The sequence below is a fragment of the Schistocerca piceifrons genome, chromosome 3 (assembly GCF_021461385.2).
Source record: "Schistocerca piceifrons isolate TAMUIC-IGC-003096 chromosome 3, iqSchPice1.1, whole genome shotgun sequence".
NCBI lineage: Eukaryota > Metazoa > Arthropoda > Insecta > Orthoptera > Acrididae > Schistocerca > Schistocerca piceifrons.
In genome coordinates, this window is record NC_060140.1 from 627,184,529 (window position 1) to 627,204,828 (window position 20,300).

The following is a 20,300-nucleotide window of genomic DNA, read 5'->3' on the forward strand; positions in this document are numbered from 1 at the left end:
AGATGAGAAACTTACATGGACCACTCACTTTAAGAGCATAGGAGGCGAGAGGTACTCTAGTGAGTACCAGAAGAGTTTGTGCAAAAACTGGGGCTTAAGCCCCAGAGGTATGCGCTGGATATACACCACGGTGGTTAGACCTAGGATTTCCTACGGGGCTGTAGTGTGTTGGAGAAAGGTTGAACAGCAGGTTGGAGCTATGGAGCTTGCTAATTTGCAGAGACTATCCTGCTTAGCCATCACAGGCAAAATTAGCAGCACACCAACCGCTGGGACATGAGCCATGCCGGACATGCCTCCACTACACCTTTGAGTCAAGATAGAGGCAGCAGCTGGTGCATACAGACTTAAAGCTGATAAAAACTGGATCTCATTGGGATACCCAGAATCACACACTAAAATAGTGAGTGAGGTAAATATAGGAATGGATGGGGAAATGTCAGCCGACTATATAATAACTCTCAACTGCTTCAACAAGCGTTACAATATAATAATTGGAAGCAGGTAGCAGTGGGTAAAACAATTCGACGCTGTACAGGGGACATTGTTTTGTTCGCTGATGGGTCTAAATCAGACCTAATCGTTGGGGAAGGGGTGCTCTGGCTTCAGCCAAGATTGGAGGGCATCATCTCTCTAGGAGAACTGGCCTCGATATTCCAAGCTGAAATTTCTGCAGTCGGGGCATGTGTGAAGGAGAATATGTGTAGCTGCTACAAGGACCGTAGCATCTACATCTATTCATACAGCCATTGGCATCTCCTGCAACGAGATCTAAGATTGTTGCAGACTGCCAAAGGTGTCTGGTGGAGCTAGGGGAAAACAATAGGTAATCCTAGTGTGGGTCTCTGGCCACTCAGGGATCTGTGGCAATGAACAAGCCGACAGATTGGCCAGGATGTAGGCAACGACTCCATTCGTTGCAACGTAACCTGCCCTGCCAGTCGCGAAGGCTATGATCAAACAACAACTGCGGAACTGGCTTAGGAAACAGCACGTAGAATACTGGACCAATATCTATAAGGTCTGGTAAGGTAATGAGGCCTAAGCCGTGTTTTAAAAGAAGTTCTGTACTCCTGGGATTGAACAGAAAAGAGATTAAACTTATGACTGGACTGATGACTGGCCATGTTAATTTCAAAAAACACCTACATACAATGGATGTAACGGAAGAAGACCCTAAATGTAGGTTCTGTGATGACGGTGAAGAAACTGCATCAGACCTAATGTTCGAATGCATGGCACTGGAGAGCAAGAGATACAGAATTTTCGGTACAACTAGACCTGAAGAAATTGTGTGTAACAAAAAACTGTTAAAGAGACTCCTTGGAGTATTGAAGGGCATAGTTTGGCTTTACTAGATATACAGGAGCGATACCGCACAATAAAGTCAGTTTCGATGCGTGCAGTGGCGGGTTAGACCAAAGCTGTTTTAATTTCCCCGTCAAAATCAAACAGTGACTATGACTGTGTAATAATTCTGCAGGTGACTGCCCGTCACGTGGCAAGGAGCGGTTGGAGGAAAGAAAATTCTTTAAGGCTTGCTCCCGTATGTGGGAAGAATGAAGTTACCCATGTGACTTCTGATGTGTTAAAACGAAACGATTTGGTTCAACATTAGACTATACATGAACCGGAGCAGTACTTACGCGATGTGTGCTACTGTAGGCACAAAACTATGGAAAATTGGTTGAAGTGAAAGGTTGTGTGTTGCCCGAGACAAGGACCTCAACGAAGTCTTAGAACCGAATCGAAAAGTAGAGGAAAAACCCGATACGGTACTAGCAGTAGCTGTGGATGCCGTAATGAATACAAAAGGAAATTTCCCGTATTCTTCTACCACCAAAGACCATTGCATGTTACAAAATGAGCCCGCGAAATAAATGTGTATGTGCTGCCACAGTCCACACTGACGTACCCACTGAAAAAACCATTGCGGTGCCGTGGTTTGAAGCTCCGCGTATACATTACAAGGAGAGGTAATTTGCTAAATCTGCATCGTCCATGACCGGCCAAGTGCAATGACGTCAGGCGGGGTGCTTGGTTTGAAATATGCCCCAGTGACCTTTGCGCTACAACGACAGAAATTCCCACTGGAGGGAGTGAGGAATCACAACCTGTGTTTCATCATTCTCTGTATGTAACAGCGAAACACATGACTGCGAGGCTAGTGTGTGATGATACGAAAAATAGCAAAGTGCCTCTGCGTGGAAAATTTCTTTCAAACTACGCGGCCATCCATGACACAATTTTTGTAACAGCTGATATTTCACGTCCTTTATGTGCAGACAAATCAGAAGTATGCTTCTGTAAACGTGGGTTACTGATCATTTTATACATATCTTTATTAATTAGGCAAATTTAATCCTTTTGAGCTACTCATAATTGGACAGTTAAGTTTCTTCTTCTGTATTTCGACTAAGGCAGAAGGTTTCTGCGACGTGGAAAAGCCATCCTTCATTGGCGCTAACCGTAATGGCAGTGCCAACATAAAATTCATTTGCTAAAACCTATGATGTAGCCTTGCAGTTGATTGTTGCCTGCCCTGGCTGTGTTGTAAACAGACTGTCTAAGTATGATCCTTTTACCTCACTTGAAACGCTTCGTTCCACGCCCAGCACAAGCTTTTCTATCATGGTTGGAGAAACACTGAGGACAAGACTATGCAACAGAAAGATTTTACCTTTCCGTTTACTAGTAATCTGCGCCCTGCTTTTATTCTCTTTAACATTATCTCGAAAATGACTGCCTTTTGCAGTTCTGTACAGAACAGTTGTGCAAGTTTATAAATGATCTCCTGCACAAGATTTTATGGATCGTTTTCTCAAGTAATATGTTAACAAACACATTGTAAGTCAGCGTTTATCGATGTACAGGGTTATTACAAATGATTGAAGCGATTTCACAGTTCTACAATAATTTTATTATTTGAGATATTTTCACAATGCTTTGCACACACGTACAAAAACTCAAAAACCTTTTTTAGGCATTCACAAATGTTCGATATGTGCCCCTTTAGTGATTCGGCAGACATCAAGCTGATAATCAAGTTCCTCCCACACTCGGCGCAGCATGTCCCCATCAATGAGTTCGAAAGCATCGTTGATGCGAGCTCGCAGTTCTGGCACGTTTCTTGGTAGAGGAGGTTTAAACACTGAATCTTTCACATAACCCCACAGAATGAAATCGCATGGGGTTAAGCCGGGAGAGCGTGGAGGCCATGACATGAATTGCTGATCATGATCTCCACCACGACCGATCCATCGGTTTTGCAATCTCCTGTTTAAGAAATGCCGAACATCATCATGGAAGTGCGGTGGAGCACCATCCTGTTGAAAGATGGCGCTGTCGGTCTCCAGTTGTGGCACGAGCCTATTTTCCAGCATGTCCAGATGCACGTGTCCTGTAACGTTTTTTTCGCAGAAGAAAAAGGGGCCGTAAACCTTAAACCGTGAGATTGCACAAAACACGTTAACTTTTGGTGAATTGCGAATTTGCTGCACGAATGCGTGAGGATTCTGTACCGCCCAGATTCGCGCATTGTGTCTGTTCACTTCACCATTAAGAAAAAATGTTGCTTCATCACTGAAAACAAGTTTCGCACTGAACGCATCCTCTTCCATGAGCTGTTGCAACCGCGCCGAAAATTCAAAGCGTTTGACTTTGTCATCGGGTGTCAGGGCTTGTAGCAATTGTAAACGGTAACGCTTCTGCCTTAGCCTTTTCCATAAGATTTTCCAAACCGTCGGCTGTGGTACGTTTAGCTCCCTGCTTGCTTTATTCGTCGACTTCCGCGGGCTACGCGTGAAACTTGCCCGCACGCGTTCAACCGTTTCTTCGCTCACTGCAGGCCGACCCGTTGATTTCCCCTTACAGAGACATCCAGAAGCTTTAAACTGCGCATACCATCGCCGAATGGAGTTAGCAGTTGGTGGATCTTTGTTGAACTTCGTCCAGAAGTGTCGTTGCACTGTTATGACTGACTGATGTGAGTGCATTTCAAGCACGACATACGCTTTCTCGACTCGTGTCGCCATTTTGTCTCACTGCGCTCTCGAGCGCTCTGGCGGCAGAAACCTGAAGTGCGGCTTCAGCCGAACAAAACTTTATGAGTTTTTCTACGTATCTGTAGTGTGTCGTGACCATACGTCAATGAATGGGCTACAGTGAATTTATGAAATCGCTTCAATCATTTGTAATAGCCCTGTATATTAAAGGTGATATGCAACTATGCTTGCTAATATCATTTACTGAAATACAGTTTTTTTAAACCACTACGTCACAAAGAAACAAGGTTAGCTGTTTTGTAATATAGAGGTCATAACTTATACATCATAACGCAAGCAGAGCCTTCTGTACTTATGATAAACAGGGACCTCACGTTACTCCTTCGGCCTATGCACCATAAACATGTACTGCTGCGAGTCTGCTGGGTTCTAAATATCTCTAACAGTATGCGAATTATAATGTTAATTGCAATTGGATAACCCTGTTTTCTAGCTGCTCATTTACATAAATCATTCCTCATTCTGCGATTTGCTTGAATCTCAGCACTGCAGAGAGCTATTTATAACTGAAATCTCGTTACGCAATAATAATAAAATACCAGTGGGTTTTCGAGTGATTTGCTGTGTTTCTGTATTTGCTTCCGACAGTCTGGGGCCGCTGTGCGCAGCAGTTCCTTATGGAATAAAAGATGGTTATGTTGATGCTGTTGTCTTCATCAACGATCACAGACTGGGCCGAGTGGCACTGCGTTCTGTATAAGTGGTCTCTCGACAACTGCGAGGTATGGAACTTCTTGTGGGCATGTCTTCGGCGACCGTCTCTCATTGTTGGTAGCATCTGGCAGAGACGGTCTCTAGCTTGTGGTGCCGTTGTGAGGTATCATCCGTAAAGTGGATCCTCGCTGTCGGAACTACATTACAAATCTAACCTGAACGAGGTCACTCCCCAGCACGCTACTGTAGTTTCTTCTTGCCGTACGGAGACAGAAGCTGCTCACCTAGATGAAGAATTCAGGAAAAGTTAGCGAGGCTATCATCTATGAAGTCTGTAAAAAGATAGTCATATTCAGTAAATAAATCTACATGTCATTGAAGATCATGAACACTGTAGGTCGTCGGGGATAACTTTGGATCACTAATTGTCACGAGCAGCCACTACCAATCAGATCTATACACACTACAGAAAGGTTAGATTAGTTTAAACGACGAACAGTCGCGCTCCGCTAGTACTACAGACAACGCAGGGTAAGAAACTCTTACCGAACTATCAGTACGATCTGACCTGGCGAAGGAAAAACGTTGGCGAGTAGTAACTATTCTGCATCAATTTTCGGATGCGTGACAAACCATACGGACCATGATAAAGAACGTATCAACACAGCGGATCATCCACCAATTAGCCAGTGCTGATATTACGTATCGGCAGTTGAAAGACGGATCATACGGTGGGAACAGGAGAAGACGCAGCACGATGACATTATTGAGCATTCAGAGACTTCTTGGCGCTGTCCGGTAGTCCCAGTGAAGAAGAAGGACGGCAGATAGCGTTTCTGCGTCGAATATCATTGAGTCGTGCGCGGTTCATGTTCATTCCGTTTATTGATTCTCATCTTCTCCGCGTCGAATCTCACTGAGCCGTCCGCGGCTCGTCTTAATTCCCTTTATTGTTTCTCATCTTCTCTTACCGTACTGCCACCTCGTTTTCTTATTCCATTTACTGGCGTCACTAACCTCCTGCCTTACCTGCCCGTGACTGGCAGCATCTGCGCTTATCGATAAGTGCAGTGTCGTACCACCTCTGGAGCGACCGATAGTATTTCCGGGTCGTCGTCTGTCGGAAGTCAGCCCGGACGCAGCAGCAGTGCAGTCGGGGACGGAGCGCCAATGAGGTGCGGTCAGCCAGTGCTCGCCGGCCGCTGGCGACACAGATGAACTGTCCCACTGAAGGAGATTGGAGCGGGACGACCGTTGGTTGGTCGTTCGGTTGGACTCATCGGGCGACGTGTATTTGGTCTTTTGACCGTTTCTGCGCTTTGTCACTTGGCCATCTTGCCGAACGTGGGTCGGTTCCATGTGGATCGGTTCCTTTCTTGTCCAGAGATGTCGTGGCCGTTGGACAAGAGTTACCTCTGCATGGATGGACCGAACCAGGGTGCCCGGGTCGCCGTGTCTCCGAGTTCCGAACGGACATGGAGTTGAGTCGGGTTGGAGCTGCAGTCAGCTTCGGACAACCAAGACTCGCCCGACCGTCGCCGACACACGTAACTTGAGTGGGAACGGCCTGGGTTGGTCGTTCAGTCGGTCGTCTTACCGGACGAAGTGTATTTGGTCACCAACCTCTTTTGGAATCTCTCTGCGTGTCGAATTGATTTGTCCTTGTTGTTTCACAGTGATTGCTTTTACGATTGTTCGAGTTCTTGTGCAAGTGTGTTTACGTGGAACTGTGTGTAGCTTCTGAGATTTCCACGGAGCAGATGAATGCTGTCTTCGGACTGGAGTAAGCAGTTGGTCGGTTGCGACAGAGGGAATTGATTAGGTTGTTGATTGGTTCTTCAGCCGTCCCTAGGTCGTATTTCCACCTACTTATTTAGTATTACGCTTTGCTGCCTGTCTCACTTAAACTGTTGTTAGAGCTTCCTCTTGAGGCCGACCCTTGGAACATTTCTGTGCACCACTGTTTCTTGTTTGTGATTGACATTTTATTTGGTCGCAGGTACTGTGCCTGGCCGTCAGTCGTGTATTAAAATTGTCTGTTTTATTTTTAGTATATGGCCTTCAGCCGACTTCATGACAACAATTTTAAGATTAGGCCTTCAGCCCTGTTTTATTTAAAATTCCTGTTGCTCTGAATTTAGGCCTTCAGCCGTGTTTGTTTCAGAATCCGTGGCTTTAATATGTAAATCATTGTCTGTAAGGTTTCACTTTAATTATCTTGAATTCTTGAAACGGCCTTAAGGTGGTCTTTAATTATTCTTGAGTAATTGCTTGGGCCTTCAGCCAACATGATACTTTAAGTTTTCTTATGATGTTTTTGCTGTACTGCGTAAAAGCTAATCTTTAAATCCTCTCTTTTACTAAGTAAAATATTTTTAGTGGGCTTTCAGCCAAAGAATTTACTTGAATTTTCCTTAATACGACCTTTAGCCGAAAATTGTAAATGCTAGGCTTCTAAAGAATTTTCTTAGGTGATCTGAAATATTATTTCGGCCTTTAGCCGACAAGATCCTGAAATTTTAGTTAAGTAAGGCCTTCAGCAGTTGCTCTAAATCCTGGTGTTTTAAAAAGAATCATTTAAAACTTATTCTGCAAAAGTTACTTGGGCTCTCAGCCGTGAATTGATCTTCGTTATTTTACAGACAAAACTGTGCATTGGTTCAAGCAATAAAGTTGTGTGTTCTTGTATAACCAACAGTAACTGGCCTTGGCCCCTTTCCACAACCTGATCCGCACTGTCCTGCGAAACCACATTTCAATGATGACTAAACCAAATCACAAAGGAAGATAAATTTCTGTTTTCGCACATTGATGGTGCACTGGGGTGTTTCAGAGGCAAAAAGCATTTTTGCACTGCGGGTATGCAGACTACTGACAGGCTGACGAAGCTGATCAGGGAAAGAGTGCCTTTATAAGCCCTGATGGCCGGTATAGGTTCAGATTGCTGCCGAGTGGACTATGCAAAGCCCCAGCCAACTTCGAACGTATGATGGACAGTTTACTTCAATATTTTAAATGAACGACATGTTTTTGATATCAGAACGTCATTGTTGTTTTTTGGAGACATTTACAGAGCATCTATGACGTCCGACTACCGTATGAAGTTTGGTCAGAATGCACATCTCAACCCCACTCTACAAGTGCCCTCATAGTCCCACAAGCAGTAAATTTACATTGGAGCACACATCGAATACTGATGAAGTCTGTCCTCATCCAGAGAAAATTAAGGCAGTCAACGAATTCCCGATTCCGTGGCACACTCGTGAAGTGAGAGTTTTTATTACAATGCGCTCATGCTTCAGGCATTTCATAAAGGACTTCTGTAGAAACATACAACATTTGTTAGAGCTGCTGCAGAGAGGCGATAAATTTCCCTGGAACGAGATGCAAGAAAGATTTTCTTTGTCCTTAAAGAGGCACTAACGTCTCCTTCACTTATGTGATGATGATGTTTCGGATTTTGGGGCGCTTAACTGCGCGGTTTTTCACACCCGTAAAAATTCCCAACCTTTATTCAGTTCCATTTCGCCACTTTCATAAATGATGATGGAACGATGGGGATAACGCAAACACACAGTCTTCTCCAGGCAGGTGAAAATCCGTGACTCCGCCGGGAATCAGACCCGGGACCCCACGCTCGGGAAGCGAGAACGCGACCACGAGACCACGAGCTACAGACTCCGTCAGTTATAGCATGGTATGGCAAGAATAGCGAAAAAGAACTTCACACTGATACTAGATTTTGTGGGTTGGGCACTGCTAGTACGAATCCAGGAAAGTATCGAAGAGGTGACTGCATATGACTCCAGAGTACTCTCCAAGACCGGGATGAACTATTCTATCAACATCCCGTGAGGCGGCGGCTTGTTTCAAAACTTTCTCCTCACATTTTATGCTATTTGCATTCTGAAGTTGCATGCTGACTCTCTTGCTTCATGTACTTTCCGATTGACTTTTATTTGTCGGCTTCCCAAAGTTATTTCGTGTTCGAGAATGAAATTTTCACTCTACAGCTCGTCTCCTATCAGGTTCGCAGGAGAGCTTCTGAGAAGTTTGGAAGGTAAGAGATGAGGTCTGGACGTGGGAGCAGGGCGACTATCGTCTCCCGCTACCATAACACGTATCTCATTGGTGGATACTTTTTAACTCTATGGTGTTAGGAAGAATTGAACTTCCCGACGCCTTATTGGAAGAGCATTTAGGCCCTTTACTGGGACTGGCTGGAAAAGATTGTGTGAGGTGGCTTTCCGAAATCTGAAGAATATCAAAAAACTGAGAGGCATGCGTAGTTGTGTTGAGATTCATATGTGGATTCTGATTCGAACTTGAGCTTGGTGAGTCTACTTTGTTCTCTACTCTTGTCGTGTCCTTCTTGACTTCGGCCAATTCTTCGAAGTTTTACTTCGAACTTAAGCTGATCAACTGAGTGTGATCAGGAGGATGATGGGATTTACGATTCGCAATCTAATCATATCTACTCAGCCCAGTTGTTACCAATGGCCACAGTTCGGTCAACCCCGAATTCTCGCAACCACCTTAATCGCAGTCACGAAAAGGTCGCATTTGCAATGCACACTCCGGACTTGTGGAATAGCGATGTATTGAGGGAAGAGGTATTCATTTCTGGTTTCTATTTTTTAGTCTTCCTTAGCTGATCAATGCGCCTCATGCACTGATGCGCGAGTTTTTCTGCAATCAAAATTTTGCTTCAAAAGAGACCTTCTTATAAAAACTCTTGTTTGTTTAGCTGTAGAGTTAACTCACCGGAGCTCACCCGCCTAGTAATGTTTCTTCCTGATTCTTGTTTTGTTCACTGATATGTTACGCTCTATTCGAATTCGTACCTTTCCGTGTAATTTAAAGTTTTGCCAACTCGGGGGAAAGCATAATGTATGTCCTTTACTTATCTAGCCACCAACTGAACCATAACTACCCAACATCGTGCTGATGGTGGCCCAAAAAGCCATTCATTTCCTTATATTGTTCTATTTTAACTATGGGAATTTATTCTCAATTTGTTGATAACCTTGATCTTTATACGCCATGAGTAACTTTTACTTACTGTTTGTATAAATGTAATTTTACCAGATGAAACTCTTTTATTCAGCAACCATTAAGATAAATTATTCAATTGAAATGTGGATGTCCTTTACCCATACGCAATAAGCGAGTCTCTGACTAGTCCAGGTACTTGTGAAATAACGTATTCCGATGTGTCCGGCGGTTGATTTTTCGGGTAGCGTGTTAGCTTCATGCTGACAATCTGTCATTTTATATGATGTGGGGTGGCAGATTTAGAGGCAGTCTAATTTTTATACCCACTGAGCGTCTGATAACCAAGAGGCATAAATTGGTGTTCATGACATTCATTTTTCGTCAGGGTAAACTATGTGAACATGCTTTCTTTTGATCCACAGTAGATATAGTAATCGAATAGTTACGATCAAGAGAACACGACAGTTAATGACTATGTGTCAATTTTTAGGGTGCATATATAATGACTTTCGAACGCTATTAAGGTAAATACATTGTTTGTTCTCTATCAAAATCTTTCGTATCCTAACTATGCCTATCAGTAGTTAGTGCCCGCAGTAGTTAGAATCTTTTATTTAGCTGGCAGTATTGGCGCTTGCTGTGTTGCAGTAATTCGAGTAACGAAGTTTTTTGTGAGGTAAGTGATTCATGAAAATTATAGGTTGTTGTTAGTCAGGGCCATTCTTTTGTGGGGATTGTTGAAAGTCAGATTGCGTTGCGCTAAAAATACTGTGTCAGTTTAGTGATGATGCATTTTTTTGACATTGCTGTTTGTGTTAATTGTTTTGTACTACTGCATTGCCTCGTTCTCTAGTATATAATCTGAGCTCAGTAGATTTAAGTTAGATTAAGAGGGGGTAGGCTACATAGGTGAATGAGTTGTGATGAACTGGAAGAAATGCAATGACAAGGTATAAGAAAAAGGTTTGGCCAAAAAAGTAGCGTACAATGAAGAAAAATTATTTTGAAAGAGGATATGAACAAAAAGTAGGGTTTAAGAACATTAGGTTTAGACAGGACTTTTGGGAATAATGATGAACTTAAGGAGGTCTACGAGAAGTGAAGAAAGTTTTGTTTGCAAGTCAAATACGATAAATAGTGCAGTACCAAATGTCATACTGAAAACAGACCTTGTCCTTTTCTTTTGCGATATTCCGCTATGTGTTTGTGTATCCTTGTGTATTTGTGTTCTTCCTGTCTCTATGTGTTTAGCTGATAAGAGTTATGATGTAGAATTTTTCTAATACTCAGCTACATTCACTATGATGAAAAATACTGCTATCCTCAAATACAATTTGCATTAATAATATGTTATTTACTTTGTAAAGATGTTTAGACATTATTTATTCTGTTCTGTTTTAACGCACGTGTGTGAAGTTAATGTTTCAAAAACTATTCTCATTATTTTATTTATTTACCTGTGTCATAATTACTGTAACACTGATGTATATATTTATTTTTGTTCTTTTGTAAAGCCTGTATTACTACAAATGTTATCTGTATTATTATGTTCTTTAATGATGTATTTTGTACCTTTGTAATTGTATTCTCATGTCATAAATTTGCAGTTGTATGGACACCAGTTCTTCAAATTAAGTATTTTCATTTCACTGCACACATTTCTGTTGGTCATAGTATATGCACAATATGTGAGAAGAAAAAAGGACTGTTAGTGCTCGCACATGTGTTGATAATTCAGCGCCGGCCGGGGTGGTCGAGTGGTTCTAGGCGCTACAGTCTGGATCCGCGCGACCGCTACGGTCACAGGTTCGAATCCTGCCTCGGGAATGGATGTGTGTGACGTCCTTAGGTTAGTTAGGTATAAGTAGTTCTAAGTTCTAGGGGACCGATGACCTCAGAAGTTAAGCCCCATAGTGCTCAGAGCCATTTGAACCATTTTTGATAATTCATCAAGGGACTGGTTAACAGCTTTGCTGATGCTAAGGACATTCCAAAACGATTGGTGATTGCACAAGTGGTGGCTCATGGACTTGTTATATAATCCGCAAGACTCTTGGATGGTGATTGTGCAGCCGCACAGTTGTGGCAGATGACTGCTGGCCATCGCCATCTCTACGAGGACTACCACAGGCCTGCTCCTTTGGTGGCCCACCAATACCATTATTTCTACAAGGACTGCAGTGGGTCTGCACCTCTGGTGGCCCACCAATACGATAATGTCTACCAGGACTGCAGTAGGTCTGCTCTGTGATGACCTACCTACTAATATTCATGAAAACTTCGACTGACTCTGCTGTGGGTTTGCTCTGTTGTGATTCCTTACCTGTCAGTATTTCAAGAGTCAAAACTGTCGTTCCGTTGGAAGGACAACACTACTTCTTCAACACTGCATGGAAATCCACTACTTCCATGTGCATTTTCTTTTATTACTCAGACATTGAGAGAAAGAGCTGCAATTACTACTGTGATGAATGATCAGGACTGTCTTTTTAAGTACAGTTTTTGCTTTTGACCAACATTGTATCAATAAGTGTCTGCATTTGATTTCTTCGTTATTGTAATTATGAAAAATTATTTAAAAACAGTATTGAGTACTGCCAAGAACAATTTGAAAATTTCTGTGGGGAGCATGGGGGCTATGTAAGTGGGCTGTTTAGGTTTTTATGTTGGTAACGCCACATAGAGCTCAGTATGAAAATCACTGACTGTGCTGTGTGCAGTCTGTAGCTGGTTGGCATTGTTGGAATATTCGCTATTGTAGTGTTGGGAAACTGGATGTAAACAGCGCGTAGCGTTTCGCAGTTGGAGGTGAGCCGCCAGCAGTGGTGGATATGGAGAGAGAGATTCCAGAGTTTTGAGCGGACGATCTGGACGTGTGTCCGTCAGAAAAAGGAAATTTATTTAATTGGTTGATGACTGTTGAACGCTATTTAGGTAAATAAATTGTTTGTTGTCTATCAAAATCTTTCATTTGCTAACTATGCCTATCAATAATTAGTGCCTTCAGTAGTTAGAATCTTTTATTTAGCTAGCAGTATCGGCGCTTGTTGTATTGCAGTAGTTCGAGTAACGAAGATTTTTGTGAGGTAAGTGATTCGTGAAAGGTATAGGTTGTTGTTAGTCAGGGCCATTATTTTGTGGTGATTGTTGAAATTCAGATTGCGTCGGGCTAAAAATATTGTGTGCCAGGTTAGTGATGATCAGAATAAGTAAAGAGAGAATTGTCTGAGTACGTTCAGTTTTGCTCAGCTGTTTGAAAGTCAAATAACGAAGAGGTTTTCCTGCACTCTCATTTTTAAATTTTTGTAACGGGACGTTTCTGGATCATATGATGTAATTCGCTTTTGGTTAGGAAGTCATAAATGTCACAGAAGCGGTCACTTCACTGGTGCTGCGTCTGTCTCGGTCGGCTACTACTGCGTGACTGACTGGCTGACTGACGCCAACAAGCGGTACTAGTTTGCAAAACAAGCAAATAAACGACTATCGACTCGCGCTACGGAAATCTACTGTAGACCCTGACGAAAACGAACGTACTGCGTCTAAAAATACGAAGATATTCAAAAACGTAACTAACGAAGCACTCAGGTGAAACTAAATAATTCGTCCCTAATCAGGAACTTGTAATATGTCACAAAATCGGTTTACTTTCCGACGCAGACGAAAACGCGAGAACAGTGGCTGTTAGATATTAAATTTACAAGCAGAAACTCAAGAAACAAACTATTAAAGCACACAGATGATATAATACAATTCTCTCCTGGTTAGGAGCTCATAAATGTCACAAAAGCCGTAACTTCATTATTGCTGCGTCTGTCTCGGTCGGCTACTTTTGCCTGACTGGCTAAGCTTCCAAGAGCAGTGACAGGCGGAACGGAAGACTGGTGTTCTCAGAACGAGAGTGGGAAACCACAGGTTGAAGGAGTGAGAACTTTAGCTTGTTACTTAACTTGGAGTAGACTCCTCAGCTGTCCATTTGCCGTTTTGCCTCCGTGTGTGGTCTCCGGACACAATACCTCAAGCAAAATATAGAGCCATTCTTGTGTCTGCTACAATCCAAGCTTTGCTCCTCCTGTAGGAACCGTGTGCGGAGGCCAACAACATTTCACAATTTACATTAAATAAATCTGGACGTGGGAATGGGACGACATTTGTCTTCCATTTCCATATACAGGTATATCTTTCGTGGATACATTTTAAGTCTGTGGTGGGAGCCAGGGAACAGACTTCCAGATACCGGATTGGAAGAGCACATAAGCCTTTTTTTGGATGCCAAAAAAGAGTGTACTGGGTGCCCTTCCGAAATTTGAAAGATGGTTACCAAAAAACTGAGAGGCATTAGTAGTCGTACGGGGATTCTGATTCGAACTTCTACTTGCTGAGGCTACTCTGCACTCTGTGCTCGTACGTGTCTTTCTGGACTTCGGCTCTCTGCCAAGTCTTTGAAGTTTTACTTTGGAATCGTGAGCATTTGTGGAGAGTAATGACAAGGGTGTGAGATCTGCCATTCGCAATCCCATCACATCGGCTCAATATAGTACCAGAAAATAGCGGCCACATTTCACCGCACACCGAATCGTCGGAACCGCCTCAATAGAGTTCACCGTAAAACCGCATCTGCAATGCCCGCTCCCGGATTCGGGAATCGCGATAAATGGACGGAAATTGAGCTCGTCTTGGTTTCTATTTTTTAGTGTTCCTAACTTGATCTAAGCACTTCACGTACTTGTATAACAGTTTTTCTGCTAATTCTTGCTTCAAAGTGAATTCTCTTATCCTCTCATGTTTATTTTGCTATCGAGCTAAATCGTTCAAGCTCACCCGCTTGGTGATGTTTCTTCCTCATTAATCCTTTATTCATTGTTTACGGTTGAAAGAAAATTTGTGCCCTTTATGTTAAAAAAAATAGCTCTGAGCACTATGGGACTTAACATCTGTGGTCATCAGTCCCCTAGAACTTACAACTACTTAAACCTAACTAAACTAAGGACATCACAAACATCCATGCCCCAGGCAGGATGCGAACCCTGCGACCGTAGCAGTCGCGCGGTTCCGGACTGAGCGCCTAGAACCACTAGACCACCGCGGCCGGCGCCCTTTATGTGTCTGGGTGCAATCTCACCGTAATTGTCCACCATCAAGCTGGTAGTTACCCAAACAAACATCCATTTTCTAATCATTCTTCAATTTTTTTTTTTACGTAAACTCTTTCTCAGATTGCTCGATGACCTCGACTTTTATGTGCTGAGGGTAATTTTTTCGTACTGAATAAATGCTGCTTCACGATTTTAAATCTACATTCAGAAACAAATAAAGGAAATAGTTCAATTGAAAAGACCGAGTTCTCCAACCACAAGTAAAAGGCGAGGCCTCTTACGAGTTCAGGTGATTTTTGAAGTAGCCCATTAGCTTCATAGGGGTTATGTATCATTTTATATGATCTGGGGAGAGAGATTCAGCGTGAGTCTAATCTGCTTACGACGGAGCAGTCGATAAGCAAGAGGAATATTCACAGCACACCTGGCTTCTGGCAACACTGGCAGTTGTTCGGGTCATCAGAAACTTCTGTAATTCCTTATCCCTGGTAATTTGTCTGAAGGACCTGTAGGGTCAATCGGCGAGATGGACGTTGAGGCTTCAGGATGTCACAGACACTGCCGTAAATACTAGGATATTTATTACGTTTCAAGAATCCTTTAGCAGAACACAGCATTTCGGATGAAATGTAAGTCACTGCTTCATTAAACGATACGCTGCTGAACAGAGGGAAGATTTTCTGCAAACCATAGACGCCTTGGAAAATGAAGACACAACAAAAGGAGAGTACCAGTTAATAAATGGAATGTTATACAAGGCGAAGTATTATGCAACGTGGCGAAATGGTTGCTCATCATTCCAGCTTAACTCCAGCAAGGTGTACTTTTTCGATATTGCTTCAACACTGTTTATTTGGGATATGTAAAGATTCTAGATAGAAGCAGACACAGATGTCATTGCCAGGTCACTACTGATCCGTCTGACACTATGTCAATTACTGTGAGGAAAGCCAATGTCAGTCGAACAGACAACAGCGCCATTCTGTCAAACACCAACAGAGCGGTTTGGGAGGGTCCCAAAATCGACAAACAGAAGTCGAAAGGCAATTATCTGAGTTGATTACCTTTCACCAAAGTTGTGCCAACTGCTGAAGTTACAGAACTCGCCATGTTCTTGTAGATCACGCTTTTTAGCATGGAGTACCCTACGCGTATGGAGATGCCAAGACTAGCATCACAGATAATTTAAAGTTGCGATATCACCCCAGTGTGAAAACTTCCTATCATTCATAGAAAAATAACATCACAGAACGGCTTAATTAGACGTTGGGATTTGTGCTGTCGAGGTATGTTGATGTCGAGCTGAGACACTGGGATGCAATACTGCTTGTCGTAATGTTTACACGCAACACAGCGAAGCAATATAGTACAGGGTTCGTAGTGTTCCTTTTCCTTCACAGTCGTGAGAACCAAGCAATATTACATACACTGTTGACATTTCAATTGAATGACACTCAATACTACTGTTGAAGTGCTCCTCCATCTCTCCCTAAAGACTGAGATGTGTCAATCAAAAGTATTTTCAGTAAGTGTCGATATAATGGTTCTACTTATAACAAGAAATTTTACGTAACTTCAATACTGTATGCAGAGGCAGGCTCTTTTAAACGATTTCAAGTGTGACGTCGATCGTAAGGTTAGTGTACAGGCTTGTAATATCAAAGGATAACAACCTAGCTAGCTTTTGGTGAGCACTCCCTACACTATTCATGAACATTCCGACTGACGTGACACTTGAACTCGTTGGAAAGAACCTATTATTGCATAAAAACTTAACTGAGATTCAAATTATACAATTGATGAGGTTGTTAAAGGTAGTGCTCAAATTGAATCATTTTACTTTTTTTACGGTAAATTGTATGTTTAATCCTTCGGCATTGTAATGGGTAGTCCCTTAGTTACCATACTAGCTGACATTTTCATTAAATCCCTTGAAGATGGCTTCTTCAAATCAAAGTCAAAAATAGTGAGTAAAATACGGTTTTATGTGCGTTATGCAGAGAACTAAAATTTAGCATTTGAGGGAACTGAGCACGAATTAGATTTATTATTTAACACGTTTAACGGCTTCTACGAGAAATTTAAATTTACTAAAGAAATTCAAAATGAGTACGATGACCCAAATTTCCTTGATCTGAAATTACGCATGGAGATTGGCAGTGTCACATCGTAAAACAACCTACTCCGGTGACATTATTGCATCTGATTTTTCACACCCGTAGGCTCATGATATTGCGCTTTCCATTCAGCAACTAATCCTGTTTTAAGAACGCCACCTTCCCCGTACGAATTTCAGAAAGAAACTAACTTGATGAAAACTATTGCTAGCAATAATGCTTATTAACAAGACGTAGTCGACCAGATACTTATCAACACAAAGGGAAACAAAAGATTTTCAACACTAGGTGACAACAATCTGAAGAGTAATGTGAGGAAAAAAGAAGTTCATTTCGATACAATTTTAAGGTAGTGTGTCCGACACGATTGGCCGTCTTCTGACTACAAAATAAGGTTGTAAAGCTATCTTCTCTACGAAGAATAGTTTGAAGAAAAATTAAAAACTGAACAAGGTCGTTTCACAAATTCAGGCCTCTATAAAATTGTCTGTGAAGAGTGCCCTGGCTGTTATATAGTGCAGACCGGTAGAACTATTAAAGGCAGGTAAAAGGTGCGCCAGTTGGGTAAGAAAATGTGCATAATTCTTAATTTGGCGAACATCTACTTATTTCAAACCATTCTGCGAGGGAGTTAGAAGAAACCGTATTTTAATGAAAGGAAATAAAAGGCTGGAAACCGCATTTATTAGAAGAACTTGAAATATATAAACATCTTGCTAAGAGAGACAATAACATATTGAACGGTTAGTTGCAACTCGCAAATAAGAAATTTCTAGATGGATTTAAACCGCTGCTCACGGTCACATAATACGTGTTTACCGATCTCCACTGTTTTCCTCAAATGTCGGAGGGGATGTGTGACTGTCGTGAAAATGGCTAGGCTCCCACATTTATCTCCAATGCAGATTTTCTCATTCGCTGTATTCTTTCACGATGACATCGCGGATGTGGTGCGTACTGTGGTGATACTCCTTTTGGCGTAGATCATGTTTACGCTCTCTACACAGCATCACTTGCAGCGCCATCACTCGCATTGGTAGGCGTACTCTGAGCCCTTTTTTCATTTAGCTCGCTCTTCCATTCTTTGCTAAGTGCGTAGCCGGTGTCCCTATTAAACTTGTTATCACATTGTCTAATTTCAACTGCTCCTTTAATCACAGAGCTCCAATAGCTCGATGCGGGAGCAAGAAATCTCGTTTGCTCAAACAAAATCCTGTGTTTATCAGGCTGTGCTAGACCACAGCTACTTTTTGTGGATCCCGGTAGCGGTGAGTGCTGGCTACACAAGGAACTGGCGGAATTAAAGCTGTGATGACGGGTCGTGAGTGGGGGTTGGGTAGCTCAGTTGGTAGAGCACTTGCCCGCGAAAGGCAAAGATCCTGAGTTCGAGTCTCGGTCCGGTACACAGTTTTAATCTGCCAGAAGTTTCGTGGTTTCACCTTGGTTTCACCATGTCCTGAAGTCACTCATCACAGCACTCTTCAAACAGCCGACAACTCGTGCAGATCCCGGAATGCTCATGCTAAGTCTCCCGACCATCACAGTCTGCCCTCAGATGGATTGCGCACCTTCCCTATTCTACACACGAACCACACACTCACTGATACTAAGGGCAACGTACATGTGTCTGACTAGCAGTCATCCGTCGCCAGGGGACGCTGCTATCGCCTGGACGGATTTGTATCGGTAAGTAGGTCTGTGGCAATAATGTTCGGGCTGATCAGTGTATACGGATTGTTGCCAATAATTGTGTTGAGCATCAACGTTAGCTTACATACAGGATTCTCGGCACACATGGAGGCTATTTTTTCTGTATTGTTATTTCATCCCCCTCGCCCCATATGACCCGGCAGAGGAGTGGTGGAGAAGGGATAAGTAAAACTAAGAAAGAAAAAAAGATACACTAATAAAATAAAGTTATTTAAATGTGAATAACTAAAATGTAATGGAGAAATTATGGAAGTTTTTGTAAATGATAAACACGAATTTCTTCGTTTTTAGTTGAAAACAGTAACAATAAAGGTAAAATGACAAACCGCAAGAATATGTATAAAAACATTTATAATATAACGTAAAACACTGTTCTTATAAAGATGCGCTTCATTTTCACTATAACTGGAAGAACGAGCCCTAGAATTGGTAGTCTGTTGTTGAAGAGAAAAGAGATTTGTCGTTGAGGAGGGTAGATGGTTGGTGGTATCTTGAAGGAGGACTGATACATAGTATCTATGGAGTAGATGAAGGTGTTGGCGAAGCTGTAATTTCTGAGTAAAGTAAAGTATGGTATGAATGGTTTGACACCCCAATGCGCGGGCTAAGCTACCTATCTGGTAAGGTTTCGCTATCCTCTGCATTCTCAGGCATCTTTCCTTTGCACAGTAAGAGAGCTGTGTGTGCAAGTGTATCTGTTAAGCGAAGATTACTGTAATGATGTGTGTGTGTGTGTGTGTGTGTGTGTGTGTGTCTGTGTGTGTGTGTGTGTGTGTGTGTGTGTGCGTGTCGTGTCGTGTTCATGTTTAGTCAACGGAGATAATGAAACGCGATGCCAGCACATAGCCTACTCTTCTTGAAGAGCACCAAGGAGGCCACCGTATTTAACTTCCCCTTCCGACTGACGGATCACCGTCATAAGTGTCTCTAGCCCTCAACAAATGTTGCACAACGGAGCTATTAGGAATTGAATCCAGGACATTAGCGCTAAGACTGATCAGGAATTTTACGCTACCATCCCTCCTATCCCGTCAGCACTAAAGCTAAGGGGATATAATCGAATGCATGAGATGTATATGGACGCTTCCCGATCTAATACTGGCCATGCTCCACGTTGCCTAACTTCTGTGGTCTGATGGCAACTGGTATATCCACCTCAGCACAGCCGTTGACATTTTAAGGACAAAAAGGAGTAGATGATTAATGGGAGAAAGGGAAAATCGGTTGGAAAATAAGGGGAGCGAACTGAAGGGGTGCCCTGAGGAGACGGAATGGATGTGGTGGATGTAAAGTTTGTTGTGAAGGTAAATGTCAGGATGGAGTTCATGGTCTGGGAGTGAGAGACGGTTCAGAATTATTATGTATGTGACGTTGCAAAAGCAGCATCGTACTATGATAGAGATTCGAAGGGAAAGAGTAGGACTGATGGTGTCGAGTTTTCCGATAGTGCAAATTATTCATAGACGTTAAATGTGGGTGAAGAGAAGTGGGATTTGATTAGACGGTATAGGATCTATGTAGTGAAAGGTAAATGGATACGGAAAGCGAGGTGGAGTGCATGACGTTCAAGAATCTGAAGGGACTTACAGAACTTAGGTGCGACAGATATTAATGAAACATTTGCATAGAAAAGGATGGACCGGGTCAAGTTTTGTAGGTGTGCT